Source organism: Triturus cristatus, chromosome 4_1, assembly GCF_964204655.1.
Source record: "Triturus cristatus chromosome 4_1, aTriCri1.1, whole genome shotgun sequence".
NCBI lineage: Eukaryota > Metazoa > Chordata > Amphibia > Caudata > Salamandridae > Triturus > Triturus cristatus.
Window position 1 is genome coordinate 122,259,579 of NC_140585.1, and position 26,773 is coordinate 122,286,351.

Below are 26,773 nucleotides of genomic sequence, written 5' to 3' on the forward strand. Positions count from 1 at the left end.
AGCAGTAACGTTACTTTTGAAATGTGATGCTGAGTGAGCACACAGGGGAATTAGCTCAAATGGTAGAGCGCTCGCTTAGCATGCGAGAGGTAGCGGGATCGATGCCCGCATTCTCTATTCTAAAATTTGCATACATTTTACTTTTTAACTTGTAATTGCCATGGTTGTTGCAGAGTAAGAACAGAAAAGTCACAGATGGCTTTCAAATTTGGTGTCATTATAACAACTAAAGTGGTTTAATCAAAAGTGTTTAGGTATTCTATAGCACGTGAGAGGAATTTGATTTCTTATGCAATCTCAAAATGAAAATTTCACACCTTCCATTTTCATTTCGTCTTATTTTACTTGACATTCTTTCCTCTGAAGGATGTATAAAAGTGAAGTTCCTTGCAAAACAAGAGCAGAGGAATATCCAGAAACGGTTTTCCTTAATAAAAAATGATGAGTCTGCATACCATATTTAAGTGGGAGCCCGGCTAGCTCAGTCGGTAGAGCATGAGACTCTTAATATCAGGGTCGTGGGTTTGAGCCCCACGTTGGGCGAAAACAAGTATTTTTTGCTGGATGATAGCATTGGCTCTCATAATATGGTGATTAATCTTGCATTAGACATGCACTAACTCCTAAAAATTGTATCTCCCTTGGTTACTCATTCATGAGAAATGTATCTCCAAGATTAGGTAGGGCCTGAGTCTAGGTTAACATACAGTGATATCACTCCTATTCAAGTACTAAACATGCCAACCTGAAGTGTAAAACATCCCCTAGGTGTAGTTAAGGCATCAGTTAGGAGTGAACTGAACACTCATGTTATGGGCAATTAGACTTAAAATAAAGTGTGGACAGCAGTAACGTTACTTTTGAAATGTGATGCTGAGTGAGCACACAGGGGAATTAGCTCAAATGGTAGAGCGCTCGCTTAGCATGCGAGATGTAGCGGGATCGATGCCCGCATTCTCCATTCTAAAATTTGCATACATTTTACTTTTTAACTTGTAATTGCCATGGTTGTTGCAGAGTAAGAACAGAAAAGTCACAGATGGCTTTCAAATTTGGTGTCATTATAACAACTAAAGTGGTTTAATCAAAAGTGTTTAGGTATTCTATAGCACGTGAGAGGAATTTGATTTCTTATGCAATCTCAAAATGAAAATTTCACACCTTCCATTTTCATTTCGTCTTATTTTACTTGACATTCTTTCCTCTGAAGGATGTATAAAAGTGAAGTTCCTTGCAAAACAAGAGCAGAGGAATATCCAGAAACAGTTTTCCTTAATAAAAAATGATGAGTCTGCATACCATATTTAAGTGGGAGCCCGGCTAGCTCAGTCGGTAGAGCATGAGACTCTTAATCTCAGGGTCGTGGGTTCGAGCCCCACGTTGGGCGAAAACAAGTATTTTTTGCTGGATGATTGCATTGGCTCTCATAATATGGTGATTAATCTTGCATTAGACATGCACTAACTCCTAAAAATTGTATCTCCCTTGGTTACTCATTCATGAGAAATGTATCTCCAAGATTAGGTAGGGCCTGAGTCTAGGTTAACATACAGTGATATCACTCCTATTCAAGTACTAAACATGCCAACCTGAAGTGTAAAACATCCCCTAGGTGTAGTTAAGGCATCAGTTAGGAGTGAACTGAACACTCATGTTATGGGCAATTAGACTTAAAATAAAGTGTGGACAGCAGTAACGTTACTTTTGAAATGTGATGCTGAATGAGCACACAGGGGAATTAGCACAAATGGTAGAGCGCTCGCTTAGCATGCGAGAGGTAGCGGGATCGATGCCCGCATTCTCCATTCTAAAATTTGCATACATTTTACTTTTTAACTTGTAATTGCCATGGTTGTTGCAGAGTAAGAACAGAAAAGTCACAGATGGCTTTCAAATTTGGTGTCATTATAACAACTAAAGTGGTTTAATCAAAAGTGTTTAGGTATTCTATAGCACGTGAGAGGAATTTGATTTCTTATGCAATCTCAAAATGAAAATTTCACACCTTCCATTTTCATTTCGTCTTATTTTACTTGACATTCTTTCCTCTGAAGGATGTATAAAAGTGAAGTTCCTTGCAAAACAAGAGCAGAGGAATATCCAGAAACAGTTTTCCTTAATAAAAAATGATGAGTCTGCATACCATATTTAAGTGGGAGCCCGGCTAGCTCAGTCGGTAGAGCATGAGACTCTTAATCTCAGGGTCGTGGGTTCGAGCCCCACGTTGGGCGAAAACGAGTATTTTTTGCTGGATGATAGCATTGGCTCTCATAATATGGTGATTAATCTTGCATTAGACATGCACTAACTCCTAAAAATTGTATCTCCCTTGGTTACTCATTCATGAGAAATGTATCTCCAAGATTAGGTAGGGCCTGAGTCTAGGTTAACATACAGTGATATCACTCCTATTCAAGTACTAAACATGCCAACCTGAAGTGTAAAACATCCCCTAGGTGTAGTTAAGGCATCAGTTAGGAGTGAACTGAACACTCATGTTATGGGCAATTAGACTTAAAATAAAGTGTGGACAGCAGTAACGTTACTTTTGAAATGTGATGCTGAGTGAGCACACAGGGGAATTAGCTCAAATGGTAGAGCGCTCGCTTAGCATGCGAGAGGTAGCGGGATCGATGCCCGCATTCTCCATTCTAAAATTTGCATACATTTTACTTTTTAACTTGTAATTGCCATGGTTGTTGCAGAGTAAGAACAGAAAAGTCACAGATGGCTTTCAAATTTGGTGTCATTATGACAACTAAAGTGGTTTAATCAAAAGTGTTTAGGTATTCTATAGCACGTGAGAGGAATTTGATTTCTTATGCAATCTCAAAATGAAAATTTCACACCTTCCATTTTCATTTCGTCTTATTTTACTTGACATTCTTTCCTCTGAAGGATGTATAAAAGTGAAGTTCCTTGCAAAACAAGAGCAGAGGAATATCCAGAAACGGTTTTCCTTAATAAAAAATGATGAGTCTGCATACCATATTTAAGTGGGAGCCCGGCTAGCTCAGTCGGTAGAGCATGAGACTCTTATTCTCAGGGTCGTGGGTTCGTGCCTCACGTTGGGCGAAAACGAGTAGTTTTTTGCTGGATGATTGCATTGGCTCTCATAATATGGTGATTAATCTTGCATTAGACATGCACTAACTCCTAAAAATTGTATCTCCCTTGGTTACTCATTCATGAGAAATGTATCTCCAAGATTAGGTAGGGCCTGAGTCTAGGTTAACATACAGTGATATCACTCCTATTCAAGTACTAAACATGCCAACCTGAAGTGTAAAACATCCCCTAGGTGTAGTTAAGGCATCAGTTAGGAGTGAACTGAACACTCATGTTATGGGCAATTAGACTTAAAATAAAGTGTGGACAGCAGTAACGTTACTTTTGAAATGTGATGCTGAGTGAGCACACAGGGGAATTAGCTCAAATGGTAGAGCGCTCGCTTAGCATGCGAGAGGTAGCGGGATCGATGCCCGCATTCTCCATTCTAAAATTTGCATACATTTTACTTTTTAACTTGTAATTGCCATGGTTGTTGCAGAGTAAGAACAGAAAAGTCACAGATGGCTTTCAAATTTGGTGTCATTATAACAACTAAAGTGGTTTAATCAAAAGTGTTTAGGTATTCTATAGCACGTGAGAGGAATTTGATTTCTTATGCAATCTCAAAATGAAAATTTCACACCTTCCATTTTCATTTCGTCTTATTTTACTTGACATTCTTTCCTCTGAAGGATGTATAAAAGTGAAGTTCCTTGCAAAACAAGAGCAGAGGAATATCCAGAAACAGTTTTCCTTAATAAAAAATGATGAGTCTGCATACCATATTTAAGGAGCCCGGCTAGCTCAGTCGGTAGAGCATGAGACTCTTAATCTCAGGGTCGTGGGTTCGAGCCCCACGTTGGGCGAAAACCAGTATTTTTTGCTGGATGATAGCATTGGCTCTCATAATATGGTGATTAATCTTGCATTAGACATGCACTAACTCCTAAAAATTGTATCTCCCTTGGTTACTCATTCATGAGAAATGTATCTCCAAGATTAGGTAGGGCCTGAGTCTAGGTTAACATACAGTGATATCACTCCTATTCAAGTACTAAACATGCCAACCTGAAGTGTAAAACATCCCCTAGGTGTAGTTAAGGCATCAGTTAGGAGTGAACTGAACACTCATGTTATGGGCAATTAGACTTAAAATAAAGTGTGGACAGCAGTAACGTTACTTTTGAAATGTGATGCTGAGTGAGCACACAGGGGAATTAGCTCAAATGGTAGAGCGCTCGCTTAGCATGCGAGAGGTAGCGGGATCGATGCCCGCATTCTACATTCTAAAATTTGCATACATTTTACTTTTTAACTTGTAATTGCCATGGTTGTTGCAGAGTAAGAACAGAAAAGTCACAGATGGCTTTCAAATTTGGTGTCATTATAACAACTAAAGTGGTTTAATCAAAAGTGTTTAGGTATTCTATAGCACGTGAGAGGAATTTGATTTCTTATGCAATCTCAAAATGAAAATTTCACACCTTCCATTTTCATTTCGTCCTATTTTACTTGACATTCTTTCCTCTGAAGGATGTATAAAAGTGAAGTTCCTTGCAAAACAAGAGCAGAGGAATATCCAGAAACAGTTTTCCTTAATAAAAAATGATGAGTCTGCATACCATATTTAAGTGGGAGCCCGGCTAGCTCAGTCGGTAGAGCATGAGACTCTTAATCTCAGGGTCGTGGGTTCGAGCCCCACGTTGGGCGAAAACGAGTATTTTTTGCTGGATGATTGCATTGGCTCTCATAATATGGTGATTAATCTTGCATTAGACATGCACTAACTCCTAAAAATTGTATCTCCCTTGGTTACTCATTCATGAGAAATGTATCTCCAAGATTAGGTAGGGCCTGAGTCTAGGTTAACATACAGTGATATCACTCCTATTCAAGTACTAAACATGCCAACCTGAAGTGTAAAACATCCCCTAGGTGTAGTTAAGGCATCAGTTAGGAGTGAACTGAACACTCATGTTATGGGCAATTAGACTTAAAATAAAGTGTGGACAGCAGTAACGTTACTTTTGAAATGTGATGCTGAATGAGCACACAGGGGAATTAGCACAACTGGTAGAGCGCTCGCTTAGCATGCGAGAGGTAGCGGGATCGATGCCCGCATTCTCCATTCTAAAATTTGCATACATTTTACTTTTTAACTTGTAATTGCCATGGTTGTTGCAGAGTAAGAACAGAAAAGTCACAGATGGCTTTCAAATTTGGTGTCATTATAACAACTAAAGTGGTTTAATCAAAAGTGTTTAGGTATTCTATAGCACGTGAGAGGAATTTGATTTCTTATGCAATCTCAAAATGAAAATTTCACACCTTCCATTTTCATTTCGTCTTATTTTACTTGACATTCTTTCCTCTGAAGGATGTATAAAAGTGAAGTTCCTTGCAAAACAAGAGCAGAGGAATATCCAGAAACGGTTTTCCTTAATAAAAAATGATGAGTCTGCATACCATATTTAAGTGGGAGCCCGGCTAGCTCAGTCGGTAGAGCATGAGACTCTTATTCTCAGGGTCGTGGGTTCGAGCCTCACGTTGGGCGAAAACGAGTAGTTTTTTGCTGGATGATTGCATTGGCTCTCATAATATGGTGATTAATCTTGCATTAGACATGCACTAACTCCTAAAAATTGTATCTCCCTTGGTTACTCATTCATGAGAAATGTATCTCCAAGATTAGGTAGGGCCTGAGTCTAGGTTAACATACAGTGATATCACTCCTATTCAAGTACTAAACATGCCAACCTGAAGTGTAAAACATCCCCTAGGTGTAGTTAAGGCATCAGTTAGGAGTGAACTGAACACTCATGTTATGGGCAATTAGACTTAAAATAAAGTGTGGACAGCAGTAACGTTACTTTTGAAATGTGATGCTGAGTGAGCACACAGGGGAATTAGCTCAAATGGTAGAGCGCTCGCTTAGCATGCGAGAGGTAGCGGGATCGATGCCCGCATTCTCCATTCTAAAATTTGCATACATTTTACTTTTTAACTTGTAATTGCCATGGTTGTTGCAGAGTAAGAACAGAAAAGTCACAGATGGCTTTCAAATTTGGTGTCATTATAACAACTAAAGTGGTTTAATCAAAAGTGTTTAGGTATTCTATAGCACGTGAGAGGAATTTGATTTCTTATGCAATCTCAAAATGAAAATTTCACACCTTCCATTTTCATTTCGTCTTATTTTACTTGACATTCTTTCCTCTGAAGGATGTATAAAAGTGAAGTTCCTTGCAAAACAAGAGCAGAGGAATATCCAGAAACAGTTTTCCTTAATAAAAAATGATGAGTCTGCATACCATATTTAAGGAGCCCGGCTTTCTCAGTCGGTAGAGCATGAGACTCTTAATCTCAGGGTCGTGGGTTCGAGCCCCACGTTGGGCGAAAACCAGTATTTTTTGCTGGATGATAGCATTGGCTCTCATAATATGGTGATTAATCTTGCATTAGACATGCACTAACTCCTAAAAATTGTATCTCCCTTGGTTACTCATTCATGAGAAATGTATCTCCAAGATTAGGTAGGGCCTGAGTCTAGGTTAACATACAGTGATATCACTCCTATTCAAGTACTAAACATGCCAACCTGAAGTGTAAAACATCCCCTAGGTGTAGTTAAGGCATCAGTTAGGAGTGAACTGAACACTCATGTTATGGGCAATTAGACTTAAAATAAAGTGTGGACAGCAGTAACGTTACTTTTGAAATGTGATGCTGAGTGAGCACACAGGGGAATTAGCTCAAATGGTAGAGCGCTCGCTTAGCATGCGAGAGGTAGCGGGATCGATGCCCGCATTCTCTATTCTAAAATTTGCATACATTTTACTTTTTAACTTGTAATTGCCATGGTTGTTGCAGAGTAAGAACAGAAAAGTCACAGATGGCTTTCAAATTTGGTGTCATTATAACAACTAAAGTGGTTTAATCAAAAGTGTTTAGGTATTCTATAATACGTGAGAGGAATTTGATTTCTTATGCAATCTCAAAATGAAAATTTCACACCTTCCATTTTCATTTCGTCTTATTTTACTTGACATTCTTTCCTCTGAAGGATGTATAAAAGTGAAGTTCCTTGCAAAACAAGAGCAGAGGAATATCCAGAAACGGTTTTCCTTAATAAAAAATGATGAGTCTGCATACCATATTTAAGTGGGAGCCCGGCTAGCTCAGTCGGTAGAGCATGAGACTCTTAATATCAGGGTCGTGGGTTTGAGCCCCACGTTGGGCGAAAACGAGTATTTTTTGCTGGATGATTGCATTGGCTCTCATAATATGGTGATTAATCTTGCATTAGACATGCACTAACTCCTAAAAATTGTATCTCCCTTGGTTACTCATTCATGAGAAATGTATCTCCAAGATTAGGTAGGGCCTGAGTCTAGGTTAACATACAGTGATATCACTCCTATTCAAGTACTAAACATGCCAACCTGAAGTGTAAAACATCCCCTAGGTGTAGTTAAGGCATCAGTTAGGAGTGAACTGAACACTCATGTTATGGGCAATTAGACTTAAAATAAAGTGTGGACAGCAGTAACATTACTTTTGAAATGTGATGCTGAGTGAGCACACAGGGGAATTAGCTCAAATGGTAGAGCGCTCGCTTAGCATGCGAGAGGTAGCGGGATCGATGCCCGCATTCTACATTCTAAAATTTGCATACATTTTACTTTTTAACTTGTAATTGCCATGGTTGTTGCAGAGTAAGAACAGAAAAGTCACAGATGGCTTTCAAATTTGGTGTCATTATAACAACTAAAGTGGTTTAATCAAAAGTGTTTAGGTATTCTATAGCACGTGAGAGGAATTTGATTTCTTATGCAATCTCAAAATGAAAATTTCACACCTTCCATTTTCATTTCGTCCTATTTTACTTGACATTCTTTCCTCTGAAGGATGTATAAAAGTGAAGTTCCTTGCAAAACAAGAGCAGAGGAATATCCAGAAACAGTTTTCCTTAATAAAAAATGATGAGTCTGCATACCATATTTAAGTGGGAGCCCGGCTAGCTCAGTCGGTAGAGCATGAGACTCTTAATCTCAGGGTCGTGGGTTCGAGCCCCACGTTGGGCGAAAACGAGTATTTTTTGCTGGATGATTGCATTGGCTCTCATAATATGGTGATTAATCTTGCATTAGACATGCACTAACTCCTAAAAATTGTATCTCCCTTGGTTACTCATTCATGAGAAATGTATCTCCAAGATTAGGTAGGGCCTGAGTCTAGGTTAACATACAGTGATATCACTCCTATTCAAGTACTAAACATGCCAACCTGAAGTGTAAAACATCCCCTAGGTGTAGTTAAGGCATCAGTTAGGAGTGAACTGAACACTCATGTTATGGGCAATTAGACTTAAAATAAAGTGTGGACAGCAGTAACGTTACTTTTGAAATGTGATGCTGAATGAGCACACAGGGGAATTAGCACAACTGGTAGAGCGCTCGCTTAGCATGCGAGAGGTAGCGGGATCGATGCCCGCATTCTCCATTCTAAAATTTGCATACATTTTACTTTTTAACTTGTAATTGCCATGGTTGTTGCAGAGTAAGAACAGAAAAGTCACAGATGGCTTTCAAATTTGGTGTCATTATAACAACTAAAGTGGTTTAATCAAAAGTGTTTAGGTATTCTATAGCACGTGAGAGGAATTTGATTTCTTATGCAATCTCAAAATGAAAATTTCACACCTTCCATTTTCATTTCGTCTTATTTTACTTGACATTCTTTCCTCTGAAGGATGTATAAAAGTGAAGTTCCTTGCAAAACAAGAGCAGAGGAATATCCAGAAACGGTTTTCCTTAATAAAAAATGATGAGTCTGCATACCATATTTAAGTGGGAGCCCGGCTAGCTCAGTCGGTAGAGCATGAGACTCTTATTCTCAGGGTCGTGGGTTCGAGCCTCACGTTGGGCGAAAACGAGTAGTTTTTTGCTGGATGATTGCATTGGCTCTCATAATATGGTGATTAATCTTGCATTAGACATGCACTAACTCCTAAAAATTGTATCTCCCTTGGTTACTCATTCATGAGAAATGTATCTCCAAGATTAGGTAGGGCCTGAGTCTAGGTTAACATACAGTGATATCACTCCTATTCAAGTACTAAACATGCCAACCTGAAGTGTAAAACATCCCCTAGGTGTAGTTAAGGCATCAGTTAGGAGTGAACTGAACACTCATGTTATGGGCAATTAGACTTAAAATAAAGTGTGGACAGCAGTAACGTTACTTTTGAAATGTGATGCTGAGTGAGCACACAGGGGAATTAGCTCAAATGGTAGAGCGCTCGCTTAGCATGCGAGAGGTAGCGGGATCGATGCCCGCATTCTCCATTCTAAAATTTGCATACATTTTACTTTTTAACTTGTAATTGCCATGGTTGTTGCAGAGTAAGAACAGAAAAGTCACAGATGGCTTTCAAATTTGGTGTCATTATAACAACTAAAGTGGTTTAATCAAAAGTGTTTAGGTATTCTATAGCACGTGAGAGGAATTTGATTTCTTATGCAATCTCAAAATGAAAATTTCACACCTTCCATTTTCATTTCGTCTTATTTTACTTGACATTCTTTCCTCTGAAGGATGTATAAAAGTGAAGTTCCTTGCAAAACAAGAGCAGAGGAATATCCAGAAACAGTTTTCCTTAATAAAAAATGATGAGTCTGCATACCATATTTAAGGAGCCCGGCTTTCTCAGTCGGTAGAGCATGAGACTCTTAATCTCAGGGTCGTGGGTTCGAGCCCCACGTTGGGCGAAAACCAGTATTTTTTGCTGGATGATAGCATTGGCTCTCATAATATGGTGATTAATCTTGCATTAGACATGCACTAACTCCTAAAAATTGTATCTCCCTTGGTTACTCATTCATGAGAAATGTATCTCCAAGATTAGGTAGGGCCTGAGTCTAGGTTAACATACAGTGATATCACTCCTATTCAAGTACTAAACATGCCAACCTGAAGTGTAAAACATCCCCTAGGTGTAGTTAAGGCATCAGTTAGGAGTGAACTGAACACTCATGTTATGGGCAATTAGACTTAAAATAAAGTGTGGACAGCAGTAACGTTACTTTTGAAATGTGATGCTGAGTGAGCACACAGGGGTATTAGCTCAAATGGTAGAGCGCTCGCTTAGCATGCGAGAGGTAGCGGGATCGATGCCCGCATTCTCTATTCTAAAATTTGCATACATTTTACTTTTTAACTTGTAATTGCCATGGTTGTTGCAGAGTAAGAACAGAAAAGTCACAGATGGCTTTCAAATTTGGTGTCATTATAACAACTAAAGTGGTTTAATCAAAAGTGTTTAGGTATTCTATAATACGTGAGAGGAATTTGATTTCTTATGCAATCTCAAAATGAAAATTTCACACCTTCCATTTTCATTTCGTCTTATTTTACTTGACATTCTTTCCTCTGAAGGATGTATAAAAGTGAAGTTCCTTGCAAAACAAGAGCAGAGGAATATCCAGAAACGGTTTTCCTTAATAAAAAATGATGAGTCTGCATACCATATTTAAGTGGGAGCCCGGCTAGCTCAGTCGGTAGAGCATGAGACTCTTAATATCAGGGTCGTGGGTTTGAGCCCCACGTTGGGCGAAAACGAGTATTTTTTGCTGGATGATTGCATTGGCTCTCATAATATGGTGATTAATCTTGCATTAGACATGCACTAACTCCTAAAAATTGTATCTCCCTTGGTTACTCATTCATGAGAAATGTATCTCCAAGATTAGGTAGGGCCTGAGTCTAGGTTAACATACAGTGATATCACTCCTATTCAAGTACTAAACATGCCAACCTGAAGTGTAAAACATCCCCTAGGTGTAGTTAAGGCATCAGTTAGGAGTGAACTGAACACTCATGTTATGGGCAATTAGACTTAAAATAAAGTGTGGACAGCAGTAACGTTACTTTTGAAATGTGATGCTGAGTGAGCACACAGGGGAATTAGCTCAAATGGTAGAGCGCTCGCTTAGCATGCGAGAGGTAGCGGGATCGATGCCCACATTCTCCATTCTAAAATTTGCATACATTTTACTTTTTAACTTGTAATTGCCATGGTTGTTGCAGAGTAAGAACAGAAAAGTCACAGATGGCTTTCAAATTTGGTGTCATTATGACAACTAAAGTGGTTTAATCAAAAGTGTTTAGGTATTCTATAGCACGTGAGAGGAATTTGATTTCTTATGCAATCTCAAAATGAAAATTTCACACCTTCCATTTTCATTTCGTCTTATTTTACTTGACATTCTTTCCTCTGAAGGATGTATAAAAGTGAAGTTCCTTGCAAAACAAGAGCAGAGGAATATCCAGAAACGGTTTTCCTTAATAAAAAATGATGAGTCTGCATACCATATTTAAGTGGGAGCCCGGCTAGCTCAGTCGGTAGAGCATGAGACTCTTATTCTCAGGGTCGTGGGTTCGAGCCTCACGTTGGGCGAAAACGAGTAGTTTTTTGCTGGATGATTGCATTGGCTCTCATAATATGGTGATTAATCTTGCATTAGACATGCACTAACTCCTAAAAATTGTATCTCCCTTGGTTACTCATTCATGAGAAATGTATCTCCAAGATTAGGTAGGGCCTGAGTCTAGGTTAACATACAGTGATATCACTCCTATTCAAGTACTAAACATGCCAACCTGAAGTGTAAAACATCCCCTAGGTGTAGTTAAGGCATCAGTTAGGAGTGAACTGAACACTCATGTTATGGGCAATTAGACTTAAAATAAAGTGTGGACAGCAGTAACGTTACTTTTGAAATGTGATGCTGAGTGAGCACACAGGGGAATTAGCTCAAATGGTAGAGCGCTCGCTTAGCATGCGAGAGGTAGCGGGATCGATGCCCGCATTCTCCATTCTAAAATTTGCATACATTTTACTTTTTAACTTGTAATTGCCATGGTTGTTGCAGAGTAAGAACAGAAAAGTCACAGATGGCTTTCAAATTTGGTGTCATTATAACAACTAAAGTGGTTTAATCAAAAGTGTTTAGGTATTCTATAGCACGTGAGAGGAATTTGATTTCTTATGCAATCTCAAAATGAAAATTTCACACCTTCCATTTTCATTTCGTCTTATTTTACTTGACATTCTTTCCTCTGAAGGATGTATAAAAGTGAAGTTCCTTGCAAAACAAGAGCAGAGGAATATCCAGAAACAGTTTTCCTTAATAAAAAATGATGAGTCTGCATACCATATTTAAGGAGCCCGGCTAGCTCAGTCGGTAGAGCATGAGACTCTTAATCTCAGGGTCGTGGGTTCGAGCCCCACGTTGGGCGAAAACCAGTATTTTTTGCTGGATGATAGCATTGGCTCTCATAATATGGTGATTAATCTTGCATTAGACATGCACTAACTCCTAAAAATTGTATCTCCCTTGGTTACTCATTCATGAGAAATGTATCTCCAAGATTAGGTAGGGCCTGAGTCTAGGTTAACATACAGTGATATCACTCCTATTCAAGTACTAAACATGCCAACCTGAAGTGTAAAACATCCCCTAGGTGTAGTTAAGGCATCAGTTAGGAGTGAACTGAACACTCATGTTATGGGCAATTAGACTTAAAATAAAGTGTGGACAGCAGTAACGTTACTTTTGAAATGTGATGCTGAGTGAGCACACAGGGGAATTAGCTCAAATGGTAGAGCGCTCGCTTAGCATGCGAGAGGTAGCGGGATCGATGCCCGCATTCTACATTCTAAAATTTGCATACATTTTACTTTTTAACTTGTAATTGCCATGGTTGTTGCAGAGTAAGAACAGAAAAGTCACAGATGGCTTTCAAATTTGGTGTCATTATAACAACTAAAGTGGTTTAATCAAAAGTGTTTAGGTATTCTATAGCACGTGAGAGGAATTTGATTTCTTATGCAATCTCAAAATGAAAATTTCACACCTTCCATTTTCATTTCGTCCTATTTTACTTGACATTCTTTCCTCTGAAGGATGTATAAAAGTGAAGTTTCTTGCAAAACAAGAGCAGAGGAATATCCAGAAACAGTTTTCCTTAATAAAAAATGATGAGTCTGCATACCATATTTAAGTGGGAGCCCGGCTAGCTCAGTCGGTAGAGCATGAGACTCTTAATCTCAGGGTCGTGGGTTCGAGCCCCACGTTGGGCGAAAACGAGTATTTTTTGCTGGATGATTGCATTGGCTCTCATAATATGGTGATTAATCTTGCATTTGACATGCACTAACTCCTAAAAATTGTATCTCCCTTGGTTACTCATTCATGAGAAATGTATCTCCAAGATTAGGTAGGGCCTGAGTCTAGGTTAACATACAGTGATATCACTCCTATTCAAGTACTAAACATGCCAACCTGAAGTGTAAAACATCCCCTAGGTGTAGTTAAGGCATCAGTTAGGAGTGAACTGAACACTCATGTTATGGGCAATTAGACTTAAAATAAAGTGTGGACAGCAGTAACGTTACTTTTGAAATGTGATGCTGAATGAGCACACAGGGGAATTAGCACAAATGGTAGAGCGCTCGCTTAGCATGCGAGAGGTAGCGGGATCGATGCCCGCATTCTCCATTCTAAAATTTGCATACATTTTACTTTTTAACTTGTAATTGCCATGGTTGTTGCAGAGTAAGAACAGAAAAGTCACAGATGGCTTTCAAATTTGGTGTCATTATAACAACTAAAGTGGTTTAATCAAAAGTGTTTAGGTATTCTATAGCACGTGAGAGGAATTTGATTTCTTATGCAATCTCAAAATGAAAATTTCACACCTTCCATTTTCATTTCGTCTTATTTTACTTGACATTCTTTCCTCTGAAGGATGTATAAAAGTGAAGTTCCTTGCAAAACAAGAGCAGAGGAATATCCAGAAACGGTTTTCCTTAATAAAAAATGATGAGTCTGCATACCATATTTAAGTGGGAGCCCGGCTAGCTCAGTCGGTAGAGCATGAGACTCTTATTCTCAGGGTCGTGGGTTCGAGCCTCTCGTTGGCCGAAAACGAGTAGTTTTTTGCTGGATGATTGCATTGGCTCTCATAATATGGTGATTAATCTTGCATTAGACATGCACTAACTCCTAAAAATTGTATCTCCCTTGGTTACTCATTCATGAGAAATGTATCTCCAAGATTAGGTAGGGCCTGAGTCTAGGTTAACATACAGTGATATCACTCCTATTCAAGTACTAAACATGCCAACCTGAAGTGTAAAACATCCCCTAGGTGTAGTTAAGGCATCAGTTAGGAGTGAACTGAACACTCATGTTATGGGCAATTAGACTTAAAATAAAGTGTGGACAGCAGTAACGTTACTTTTGAAATGTGATGCTGAGTGAGCACACAGGGGAATTAGCTCAAATGGTAGAGCGCTCGCTTAGCATGCGAGAGGTAGCGGGATCGATGCCCGCATTCTCCATTCTAAAATTTGCATACATTTTACTTTTTAACTTGTAATTGCCATGGTTGTTGCAGAGTAAGAACAGAAAAGTCACAGATGGCTTTCAAATTTGGTGTCATTATAACAACTAAAGTGGTTTAATCAAAAGTGTTTAGGTATTCTATAGCACGTGAGAGGAATTTGATTTCTTATGCAATCTCAAAATGAAAATTTCACACCTTCCATTTTCATTTCGTCTTATTTTACTTGACATTCTTTCCTCTGAAGGATGTATAAAAGTGAAGTTCCTTGCAAAACAAGAGCAGAGGAATATCCAGAAACAGTTTTCCTTAATAAAAAATGATGAGTCTGCATACCATATTTAAGGAGCCCGGCTAGCTCAGTCGGTAGAGCATGAGACTCTTAATCTCAGGGTCGTGGGTTCGAGCCCCACGTTGGGCGAAAACCAGTATTTTTTGCTGGATGATAGCATTGGCTCTCATAATATGGTGATTAATCTTGCATTAGACATGCACTAACTCCTAAAAATTGTATCTCCCTTGGTTACTCATTCATGAGAAATGTATCTCCAAGATTAGGTAGGGCCTGAGTCTAGGTTAACATACAGTGATATCACTCCTATTCAAGTACTAAACATGCCAACCTGAAGTGTAAAACATCCCCTAGGTGTAGTTAAGGCATCAGTTAGGAGTGAACTGAACACTCATGTTATGGGCAATTAGACTTAAAATAAAGTGTGGACAGCAGTAACGTTACTTTTGAAATGTGATGCTGAGTGAGCACACAGGGGAATTAGCTCAAATGGTAGAGCGCTCGCTTAGCATGCGAGAGGTAGCGGGATCGATGCCCGCATTCTCTATTCTAAAATTTGCATACATTTTACTTTTTAACTTGTAATTGCCATGGTTGTTGCAGAGTAAGAACAGAAAAGTCACAGATGGCTTTCAAATTTGGTGTCATTATAACAACTAAAGTGGTTTAATCAAAAGTGTTTAGGTATTCTATAATACGTGAGAGGAATTTGATTTCTTATGCAATCTCAAAATGAAAATTTCACACCTTCCATTTTCATTTCGTCTTATTTTACTTGACATTCTTTCCTCTGAAGGATGTATAAAAGTGAAGTTCCTTGCAAAACAAGAGCAGAGGAATATCCAGAAACGGTTTTCCTTAATAAAAAATGATGAGTCTGCATACCATATTTAAGTGGGAGCCCGGCTAGCTCAGTCGGTAGAGCATGAGACTCTTAATATCAGGGTCGTGGGTTTGAGCCCCACGTTGGGCGAAAACGAGTATTTTTTGCTGGATGATTGCATTGGCTCTCATAATATGGTGATTAATCTTGCATTAGACATGCACTAACTCCTAAAAATTGTATCTCCCTTGGTTACTCATTCATGAGAAATGTATCTCCAAGATTAGGTAGGGCCTGAGTCTAGGTTAACATACAGTGATATCACTCCTATTCAAGTACTAAACATGCCAACCTGAAGTGTAAAACATCCCCTAGGTGTAGTTAAGGCATCAGTTAGGAGTGAACTGAACACTCATGTTATGGGCAATTAGACTTAAAATAAAGTGTGGACAGCAGTAACGTTACTTTTGAAATGTGATGCTGAGTGAGCACACAGGGGAATTAGCTCAAATGGTAGAGCGCTCGCTTAGCATGCGAGATGTAGCGAGATCGATGCCCGCATTCTCCATTCTAAAATTTGCATACATTTTACTTTTTAACTTGTAATTGCCATGGTTGTTGCAGAGTAAGAACAGAAAAGTCACAGATGGCTTTCAAATTTGGTGTCATTATAACAAATAAAGTGGTTTAATCAAAAGTGTTTAGGTATTCTATAGCACGTGAGAGGAATTTGATTTCTTATGCAATCTCAAAATGAAAATTTCACACCTTCCATTTTCATTTCGTCTTATTTTACTTGACATTCTTTCCTCTGAAGGATGTATAAAAGTGAAGTTCCTTGCAAAACAAGAGCAGAGGAATATCCAGAAACAGTTTTCCTTAATAAAAAATGATGAGTCTGCATACCATATTTAAGTGGGAGCCCGGCTAGCTCAGTCGGTAGAGCATGAGACTCTTAATCTCAGGGTCGTGGGTTCGAGCCCCACGTTGGGCGAAAACGAGTATTTTTTGCTGGATGATTGCATTGGCTCTCATAATATGGTGATTAATCTTGCATTAGACATGCACTAACTCCTAAAAATTGTATCTCCCTTGGTTACTCATTCATGAGAAATGTATCTCCAAGATTAGGTAGGGCCTGAGTCTAGGTTAACATACAGTGATATCACTCCTATTCAAGTACTAAACATGCCAACCTGAAGTGTAAAACATCCCCTAGGTGTAGTTAAGGCATCAGTTAGGAGTGAACTGAACACTCATGTTATGGGCAATTAGACTTAAAATAAAGTGTGGACAGCAGTAACGTTACTTTTGAAATGTGATGCTGAATGAGCACACAGGGGAATTAGCACAAATGGTAGAGCGCTCGCTTAGCATGCGAGAGGTAGCGGGATCGATGCCCGCATTCTCCATTCTAAAATTTGCATACATTTTACTTTTTAACTTGTAATTGCCATGGTTGTTGCAGAGTAAGAACAGAAAAGTCACAGATGGCTTTCAAATTTGGTGTCATTATAACAACTAAAGTGGTTTAATCAAAAGTGTTTAGGTATTCTATAGCACGTGAGAGGAATTTGATTTCTTATGCAATCTCAAAATGAAAATTTCACACCTTCCATTTTCATTTCGTCTTATTTTACTTGACATTCTTTCCTCTGAAGGATGTATAAAAGTGAAGTTCCTTGCAAAACAAGAGCAGAGGAATATCCAGAAACAGTTTTCCTTAATAAAAAATGATGAGTCTGCATACCATATTTAAGTGGGAGCCCGGCTAGCTCAGTCGGTAGAGCATGAGACTCTTAATCTCAGGGTCGTGGGTTCGAGCCCCACGTTGGGCGAAAACGAGTATTTTTTGCTGGATGATAGCATTGGCTCTCATAATATGGTGATTAATCTTGCATTAGACATGCACTAACTCCTAAAAATTGTATCTCCCTTGGTTACTCATTCATGAGAAATGTATCTCCAAGATTAGGTAGGGCCTGAGTCTAGGTTAACATACAGTGATATCACTCCTATTCAAGTACTAAACATGCCAACCTGAAGTGTAAAACATCCCCTAGGTGTAGTTAAGGCATCAGTTAGGAGTGAACTGAACACTCATGTTATGGGCAATTAGACTTAAAATAAAGTGTGGACAGCAGTAACGTTACTTTTGAAATGTGATGCTGAGTGAGCACACAGGGGAATTAGCTCAAATGGTAGAGCGCTCGCTTAGCATGCGAGAGGTAGCGGGATCGATGCCCGCATTCTCCATTCTAAAATTTGCATACATTTTACTTTTTAACTTGTAATTGCCATGGTTGTTGCAGAGTAAGAACAGAAAAGTCACAGATGGCTTTCAAATTTGGTGTCATTATGACAACTAAAGTGGTTTAATCAAAAGTGTTTAGGTATTCTATAGCACGTGAGAGGAATTTGATTTCTTATGCAATCTCAAAATGAAAATTTCACACCTTCCATTTTCATTTCGTCTTATTTTACTTGACATTCTTTCCTCTGAAGGATGTATAAAAGTGAAGTTCCTTGCAAAACAAGAGCAGAGGAATATCCAGAAACGGTTTTCCTTAAGAAAAAATGATGAGTCTGCATACCATATTTAAGTGGGAGCCCGGCTAGCTCAGTCGGTAGAGCATGAGACTCTTATTCTCAGGGTCGTGGGTTCGAGCCTCACGTTGGGCGAAAACAAGTAGTTTTTTGCTGGATGATTGCATTGGCTCTCATAATATGGTGATTAATCTTGCATTAGACATGCACTAACTCCTAAAAATTGTATCTCCCTTGGTTACTCATTCATGAGAAATGTATCTCCAAGATTAGGTAGGGCCTGAGTCTAGGTTAACATGCAGTGATATCACTCCTATTCAAGTACTAAACATGCCAACCTGAAGTGTAAAACATCCCCTAGGTGTAGTTAAGGCATCAGTTAGGAGTGAACTGAACACTCATGTTATGGGCAATTAGACTTAAAATAAAGTGTGGACAGCAGTAACGTTACTTTTGAAATGTGATGCTGAGTGAGCACACAGGGGAATTAGCTCAAATGGAAGAGCGCTCGCTTAGCATGCGAGATGTAGCGGGATCGATGCCCGCATTCTCCATTCTAAAATTTGCATACATTTTACTTTTTAACTTGTAATTGCCATGGTTGTTGCAGAGTAAGAACAGAAAAGTCACAGATGGCTTTCAAATTTGGTGTCATTATAACAACTAAAGTGGTTTAATCAAAAGTGTTTAGGTATTCTATAGCACGTGAGAGGAATTTGATTTCTTATGCAATCTCAAAATGAAAATTTCACACCTTCCATTTTCATTTCGTCTTATTTTACTTGACATTCTTTCCTCTGAAGGATGTATAAAAGTGAAGTTCCTTGCAAAACAAGAGCAGAGGAATATCCAGAAACGGTTTTCCTTAATAAAAAATGATGAGTCTGCATACCATATTTAAGTGGGAGCCCGGCTAGCTCAGTCGGTAGAGCATGAGACTCTTAATCTCAGGGTCGTGGGTTCGAGCCCCACGTTGGGCGAAAACGAGTATTTTTTGCTGGATGATAGCATTGGCTCTCATAATATGGTGATTAATCTTGCATTAGACATGCACTAACTCCTAAAAATTGTATCTCCCTTGGTTACTCATTCATGAGAAATGTATCTCCAAGATTAGGTAGGGCCTGAGTCTAGGTTAACATACAGTGATATCACTCCTATTCAAGTACTAAACATGCCAACCTGAAGTGTAAAACATCCCCTAGGTGTAGTTAAGGCATCAGTTAGGAGTGAACTGAACACTCATGTTATGGGCAATTAGACTTAAAATAAAGTGTGGACAGCAGTAACGTTACTTTTGAAATGTGATGCTGAGTGAGCACACAGGGGAATTAGCTCAAATGGTAGAGCGCTCGCTTAGCATGCGAGAGGTAGCGGGATCGATGCCCGCATTCTCCATTCTAAAATTTGCATACATTTTACTTTTTAACTTGTAATTGCCATGGTTGTTGCAGAGTAAGAACAGAAAAGTCACAGATGGCTTTCAAATTTGGTGTCATTATGACAACTAAAGTGGTTTAATCAAAAGTGTTTAGGTATTCTATAGCACGTGAGAGGAATTTGATTTCTTATGCAATCTCAAAATGAAAATTTCACACCTTCCATTTTCATTTCGTCTTATTTTACTTGACATTCTTTCCTCTGAAGGATGTATAAAAGTGAAGTTCCTTGCAAAACAAGAGCAGAGGAATATCCAGAAACGGTTTTCCTTAATAAAAAATGATGAGTCTGCATACCATATTTAAGTGGGAGCCCGGCTAGCTCAGTCGGTAGAGCATGAGACTCTTATTCTCAGGGTCGTGGGTTCGAGCCTCACGTTGGGCGAAAACGAGTAGTTTTTTGCTGGATGATTGCATTGGCTCTCATAATATGGTGATTAATCTTGCATTAGACATGCACTAACTCCTAAAAATTGTATCTCCCTTGGTTACTCATTCATGAGAAATGTATCTCCAAGATTAGGTAGGGCCTGAGTCTAGGTTAACATGCAGTGATATCACTCCTATTCAAGTACTAAACATGCCAACCTGAAGTGTAAAACATCCCCTAGGTGTAGTTAAGGCATCAGTTAGGAGTGAACTGAACACTCATGTTATGGGCAATTAGACTTAAAATAAAGTGTGGACAGCAGTAACGTTACTTTTGAAATGTGATGCTGAGTGAGCACACAGGGGAATTAGCTCAAATGGAAGAGCGCTCGCTTAGCATGCGAGATGTAGCGGGATCGATGCCCGCATTCTCCATTCTAAAATTTGCATACATTTTACTTTTTAACTTGTAATTGCCATGGTTGTTGCAGAGTAAGAACAGAAAAGTCACAGATGGCTTTCAAATTTGGTGTCATTATAACAACTAAAGTGGTTTAATCAAAAGTGTTTAGGTATTCTATAGCACGTGAGAGGAATTTGATTTCTTATGCAATCTCAAAATGAAAATTTCACACCTTCCATTTTCATTTCGTCTTATTTTACTTGACATTCTTTCCTCTGAAGGATGTATAAAAGTGAAGTTCCTTGCAAAACAAGAGCAGAGGAATATCCAGAAACGGTTTTCCTTAATAAAAAATGATGAGTCTGCATACCATATTTAAGTGGGAGCCCGGCTAGCTCAGTCGGTAGAGCATGAGACTCTTATTCTCAGGGTCGTGGGTTCGAGCCTCACGTTGGGCGAAAACAAGTAGTTTTTTGCTGGATGATTGCATTGGCTCTCATAATATGGTGATTAATCTTGCATTAGACATGCACTAACTCCTAAAAATTGTATCTCCCTTGGTTACTCATTCATGAGAAATGTATCTCCAAGATTAGGTAGGGCCTGAGTCTAGGTTAACATACAGTGATATCACTCCTATTCAAGTACTAAACATGCCAACCTGAAGTGTAAAACATCCCCTAGGTGTAGTTAAGGCATCAGTTAGGAGTGAACTGAACACTCATGTTATGGGCAATTAGACTTAAAATAAAGTGTGGACAGCAGTAACGTTACTTTTGAAATGTGATGCTGAGTGAGCACACAGGGGAATTAGCTCAAATGGTAGAGCGCTCGCTTAGCATGCGAGAGGTAGCGGGATCGATGCCCGCATTCTCCATTCTAAAATTTGCATACATTTTACTTTTTAACTTGTAATTGCCATGGTTGTTGCAGAGTAAGAACAGAAAAGTCACAGATGGCTTTCAAATTTGGTGTCATTATAACAACTAAAGTGGTTTAATCAAAAGTGTTTAGGTATTCTATAGCACGTGAGAGGAATTTGATTTCTTATGCAATCTCAAAATGAAAATTTCACACCTTCCATTTTCATTTCGTCTTATTTTACTTGACATTCTTTCCTCTGAAGGATGTATAAAAGTGAAGTTCCTTGCAAAACAAGAGCAGAGGAATATCCAGAAACGGTTTTCCTTAATAAAAAATGATGAGTCTGCATACCATATTTAAGTGGGAGCCTGGCTAGCTCAGTCGGTAGAGCATGAGACTCTTAATCTCAGGGTCGTGGGTTCGAGCCCCACGTTGGGCGAAAACGAGTATTTTTTGCTGGATGATTGCATTGGCTCTCATAATATGGTGATTAATCTTGCATTAGACATGCACTAACTCCTAAAAATTGTATCTCCCTTGGTTACTCATTCATGAGAAATGTATCTCCAAGATTAGGTAGGGCCTGAGTCTAGGTTAACATGCAGTGATATCACTCCTATTCAAGTACTAAACATGCCAACCTGAAGTGTAAAACATCCCCTAGGTGTAGTTAAGGCATCAGTTAGGAGTGAACTGAACACTCATGTTATGGGCAATTAGACTTAAAATAAAGTGTGGACAGCAGTAACGTTACTTTTGAAATGTGATGCTGAGTGAGCACACAGGGGAATTAGCTCAAATGGAAGAGCGCTCGCTTAGCATGCGAGATGTAGCGGGATCGATGCCCGCATTCTCCATTCTAAAATTTGCATACATTTTACTTTTTAACTTGTAATTGCCATGGTTGTTGCAGAGTAAGAACAGAAAAGTCACAGATGGCTTTCAAATTTGGTGTCATTATAACAACTAAAGTGGTTTAATCAAAAGTGTTTAGGTATTCTATAGCACGTGAGAGGAATTTGATTTCTTATGCAATCTCAAAATGAAAATTTCACACCTTCCATTTTCATTTCGTCTTATTTTACTTGACATTCTTTCCTCTGAAGGATGTATAAAAGTGAAGTTCCTTGCAAAACAAGAGCAGAGGAATATCCAGAAACAGTTTTCCTTAATAAAAAATGATGAGTCTGCATACCATATTTAAGTGGGAGCCCGGCTAGCTCAGTCGGTAGAGCATGAGACTCTTAATCTCAGGGTCGTGGGTTCGAGCCCCACGTTGGGTGAAAACCAGTATTTTTTGCTGGATGATAGCATTGGCTCTCATAATATGGTGATTAATCTTGCATTAGACATGCACTAACTCCTAAAAATTGTATCTCCCTTGGTTACTCATTCATGAGAAATGTATCTCCAAGATTAGGTAGGGCCTGAGTCTAGGTTAACATACAGTGATATCACTCCTATTCAAGTACTAAACATGCCAACCTGAAGTGTAAAACATCCCCTAGGTGTAGTTAAGGCATCAGTTAGGAGTGAACTGAACACTCATGTTATGGGCAATTAGACTTAAAATAAAGTGTGGACAGCAGTAACGTTACTTTTGAAATGTGATGCTGAGTGAGCACACAGGGGAATTAGCTCAAATGGTAGAGCGCTCGCTTAGCATGCGAGATGTAGCGGGATCGATGCCCGCATTCTCTATTCTAAAATTTGCATACATTTTACTTTTTAACTTGTAATTGCCATGGTTGTTGCAGAGTAAGAACAGAAAAGTCACAGATGGCTTTCAAATTTGGTGTCATTATAACAACTAAAGTGGTTTAATCAAAAGTGTTTAGGTATTCTATAGCACGTGAGAGGAATTTGATTTCTTATGCAATCTCAAAATGAAAATTTCACACCTTCCATTTTCATTTCGTCTTATTTTACTTGACATTCTTTCCTCTGAAGGATGTATAAAAGTGAAGTTCCTTGCAAAACAAGAGCAGAGGAATATCCAGAAACGGTTTTCCTTAATAAAAAATGATGAGTCTGCATACCATATTTAAGTGGGAGCCCGGCTAGCTCAGTCGGTAGAGCATGAGACTCTTAATATCAGGGTCGTGGGTTTGAGCCCCACGTTGGGCGAAAACGAGTATTTTTTGCTGGATGATTGCATTGGCTCTCATAATATGGTGATTAATCTTGCATTAGACATGCACTAACTCCTAAAAATTGTATCTCCCTTGGTTACTCATTCATGAGAAATGTATCTCCAAGATTAGGTAGGGCCTGAGTCTAGGTTAACATACAGTGATATCACTCCTATTCAAGTACTAAACATGCCAACCTGAAGTGTAAAACATCCCCTAGGTGTAGTTAAGGCATCAGTTAGGAGTGAACTGAACACTCATGTTATGGGCAATTAGACTTAAAATAAAGTGTGGACAGCAGTAACGTTACTTTTGAAATGTGATGCTGAGTGAGCACACAGGGGAATTAGCTCAAATGGTAGAGCGCTCGCTTAGCATGCGAGATGTAGCGGGATCGATGCCCGCATTCTCCATTCTAAAATTTGCATACATTTTACTTTTTAACTTGTAATTGCCATGGTTGTTGCAGAGTAAGAACAGAAAAGTCACAGATGGCTTTCAAATTTGGTGTCATTATAACAACTAAAGTGGTTTAATCAAAAGTGTTTAGGTATTCTATAGCACGTGAGAGGAATTTGATTTCTTATGCAATCTCAAAATGAAAATTTCACACCTTCCATTTTCATTTCGTCTTATTTTACTTGACATTCTTTCCTCTGAAGTGTGGAAATGTGGATTTTCCTGGTCAGTTATGTCCCCTATCTTGGACCCCAACGGTTCTATGTGCATGTCACAAGTACATGTATGTTCCCTCCAGTTCCAGTTATGAAGACGCAAATACATGTGCGTCCACCGTCAACATGTCCTCTGTCAGATCCGCCATGAATGGGCCGGATATTCCATTCCTAAATATGAAAGGCCACCGGCTTTATATGGTTCACTTATGCCATTTTACAGTCCAGGCAAGTAGGCCCTGATTCTGTCATCAAACTCCTTTTGCCTTCTGCCTCTGAAAGCTCCAGTCTGAGCCTGCATCTGTGACCATGAACTTTGTCTCATTCTCTGCGCGGCTCACGAAGCCTGACATCAGCCTATTCTCTGCCAAGAACTGTATTTCACCTTCGAATTATCTGCTTCCCCCTCAGCCGATGCATTCCTGCCTAGTAGTTTAAGTAAACATTCTTCCAGTTACCAAGCAAAAGGCCCGGCTTCTCTGTCCTCATGCAAGTAATTCATAGCCCTGTCACCATGGAATATTCCTACCCCCTCGCATTCAGTGTAGACACTTAGACGCTTGTACACGCACGCACAGTCAGTATAGAATAGATTTTGTCCGAGAGTCCTTCTTTTGTGGATAACATAGTTCTTTAAACATAGGATGTTAGATATGATTTGGGATTAGGTTGACCTGACCCCCCAGACTTTTCGTCTCCACATGTAGAGCTAATGTCAAGTCCCCTTCACCCCCTAGTTACACGTCAATTACACGTCATACTGCTGCGCGCGCATCTATGCCAAGTATTATCTTATAGATCCACCTATACATGACATCATAACCAATCATGTTTCCTTTTTACTCCTTATTACACCCATTTTCGGTTACGCAGGTACCACGTCAAGTTCCTTATCAATTGTTACGCCTACTGTATTTGCTTCACTATAATGTATGTACTATAAAAGTTACTTCTTGTCAATAAAGTATGTACTTCACTTCCTGAACCCCCGTGGTGATGGAACTTGGAGCATCCGATTATAATCGATTATTGGAATAAAGCCCATTCCGAAACTCTAATATCACGGATTCTGCCTCTCATTTTACTGAGCTATTTTATTATGATTCTGTATCAAATTCAGTCCAGGTAAAGGAATTTTATTTACCACATGATGGCGCCCGAACAGGGACACTTTCTCATCTCACGCGCCGGCGGTGAGTTGTAGGCCCGGTCTCCTGCCACAGCTGGACGGACAATTACGCGTACCAGCAGGATTTCCTGTATCTCCCTCCGGTCAAGCGGGGGCGACTGAGACTACGATCAACACCCAGACGAGGCGGTGAGAAGTGCGAAGTATCCCGACCAGAGCCTAGCTGAGAGAGCAAGATCCGAGGTATACCGAGACCCACCAGTTCGAAGTCAAGTCCAGTTCCCGACGAGTCGAGTCGAGTCCAGTCCGGTTCAAGTTCAGGTTACCGAGGCCTTCCGTTTCCGAAGCTACCCGGTGAGTACCATTACTGGGGAGGCATTTCTGACGTGCACATAGGTTGTGCCGGTCAAGACGGGTTTGGGTACACAAATCCGGTCTGCACTGTTTTAGCAGTGTATCTGTACTGTTTAGCAGTATATCAAGTATTCCGAAGTATCTAGTTATTGTCAAGAATTATGCTTGGTGATTAGTTATGCAGACGATCATCATTGTTGTTTACTAAAGGTTAAAAATGTTTAATGTTTAATGTCTAATGTGTTAAACGTCTTGCATATTGTGGTATGAATGGTTGTTCATTAGTGTGCTTTTGTATTAAGTGTGTTCAAAATTAAGTATCGGATCAGTTGTCAATATGCCGCTCTTTTCGAAATTAAGACAGATCACTACTAGGAAAGGGGTACTTGAAGAAGCCGTCCCTATTCCTCCTAGGGATACTCCAGGGCACTTCATGTATCACAAACATGGCTTAGACGCTATATTATTTCTTGATTTATGGGTAGACTACACCAAGGGATTACCAGAAAGTCAGAGGTGGCCCGCAGCTGGGACCTGGGATGCAGAGTGCATCATGAAAGTCGAGGAAGAGTTATGGAAAAGGAAAGTCAGACAGTCACAGAAAGACGCTGTTGAGTTATGGCGTAAAGAATCTCATAGACGTACAGAAAAAGCACGTAGACAGGAAGACAAGAGTAAAGAAAGTTCAAATAAAGTTCAAGAAAATCTATTAATTGAGGAAGGTATCCGAGTGAAATCAGAACAAGTAGATAGACAAAGAAATGCCCTCATGAATGGTATGTATCCCCTTCTAGCCGAAGGATTACCTAAGGCTACTCCAGAGATACCGAAAGACTTGCCACCCCCATTATTTCCAATTAAGGTACATCCTAAGGGGCATCCTAGAACCGCAGAAGATGTTTTTCTTTCCTCATATTTAGATGACGTAGCTCCCGAGTATGCTAATTCCGCCCCACATAGACCGCATACCAGGGAGGTCCAACGCCAAGATCCAGCACCCGTATCCCTACAGCAACAAGTCGAGTCACAAGTTCCGGCAAGCACATCTGTTTCCGCATCTGTCCCTACAGGTACTTCTATAGCTGTGTCCACACCTATAGTTGCTGTGTCACGTTCGACGAATCCTTTCACACCCGACACCCCAGATGGGGCCACGGGAGGTGCTACCAATACTTTTACGCCACCTAGAATAAATAAACTTGTTTTTCAAGAGTCAGCGCATTCACGTACACCCAAATTCGTAAGTGAACGTGCGCTTAAGGAACTTCTTATAGATTGTAGATATGA

The 26,773-nt window shown here is 39.5% G+C and overlaps 11 non-coding genes across 11 annotated transcripts; all 11 read left to right on the plus strand.

Annotated features, from left to right (window-relative positions):
* Positions 1–1,314: 1,314 nt before the first annotated feature.
* TRNAK-CUU (transfer RNA lysine (anticodon CUU)) lies at positions 1,315–1,387 on the plus strand. Its single transcript has one exon. It is a non-coding gene; the product is annotated as a tRNA-Lys (tRNA).
* A 771-nt stretch (positions 1,388–2,158) lies between these two features.
* On the plus strand, positions 2,159–2,231 carry TRNAK-CUU (transfer RNA lysine (anticodon CUU)). Its single transcript has one exon. It is a non-coding gene; the product is annotated as a tRNA-Lys (tRNA).
* A 1,613-nt stretch (positions 2,232–3,844) lies between these two features.
* TRNAK-CUU (transfer RNA lysine (anticodon CUU)) lies at positions 3,845–3,917 on the plus strand. The gene has a single exon. It is a non-coding gene; the product is annotated as a tRNA-Lys (tRNA).
* A 771-nt stretch (positions 3,918–4,688) lies between these two features.
* On the plus strand, positions 4,689–4,761 carry TRNAK-CUU (transfer RNA lysine (anticodon CUU)). The gene has a single exon. It is a non-coding gene; the product is annotated as a tRNA-Lys (tRNA).
* A 3,301-nt stretch (positions 4,762–8,062) lies between these two features.
* TRNAK-CUU (transfer RNA lysine (anticodon CUU)) lies at positions 8,063–8,135 on the plus strand. Its single transcript has one exon. It is a non-coding gene; the product is annotated as a tRNA-Lys (tRNA).
* Positions 8,136–12,278: 4,143 nt separating this feature from the next.
* On the plus strand, positions 12,279–12,351 carry TRNAK-CUU (transfer RNA lysine (anticodon CUU)). Its single transcript has one exon. It is a non-coding gene; the product is annotated as a tRNA-Lys (tRNA).
* Positions 12,352–13,122: 771 nt separating this feature from the next.
* TRNAK-CUU (transfer RNA lysine (anticodon CUU)) lies at positions 13,123–13,195 on the plus strand. Its single transcript has one exon. It is a non-coding gene; the product is annotated as a tRNA-Lys (tRNA).
* A 1,613-nt stretch (positions 13,196–14,808) lies between these two features.
* Positions 14,809–14,881, plus strand: TRNAK-CUU (transfer RNA lysine (anticodon CUU)). The gene has a single exon. It is a non-coding gene; the product is annotated as a tRNA-Lys (tRNA).
* Positions 14,882–16,496: 1,615 nt separating this feature from the next.
* On the plus strand, positions 16,497–16,569 carry TRNAK-CUU (transfer RNA lysine (anticodon CUU)). The gene has a single exon. It is a non-coding gene; the product is annotated as a tRNA-Lys (tRNA).
* Positions 16,570–17,340: 771 nt separating this feature from the next.
* TRNAK-CUU (transfer RNA lysine (anticodon CUU)) lies at positions 17,341–17,413 on the plus strand. The gene has a single exon. It is a non-coding gene; the product is annotated as a tRNA-Lys (tRNA).
* Positions 17,414–19,029: 1,616 nt separating this feature from the next.
* TRNAK-CUU (transfer RNA lysine (anticodon CUU)) lies at positions 19,030–19,102 on the plus strand. Its single transcript has one exon. It is a non-coding gene; the product is annotated as a tRNA-Lys (tRNA).
* Positions 19,103–26,773: the final 7,671 nt, after the last annotated feature.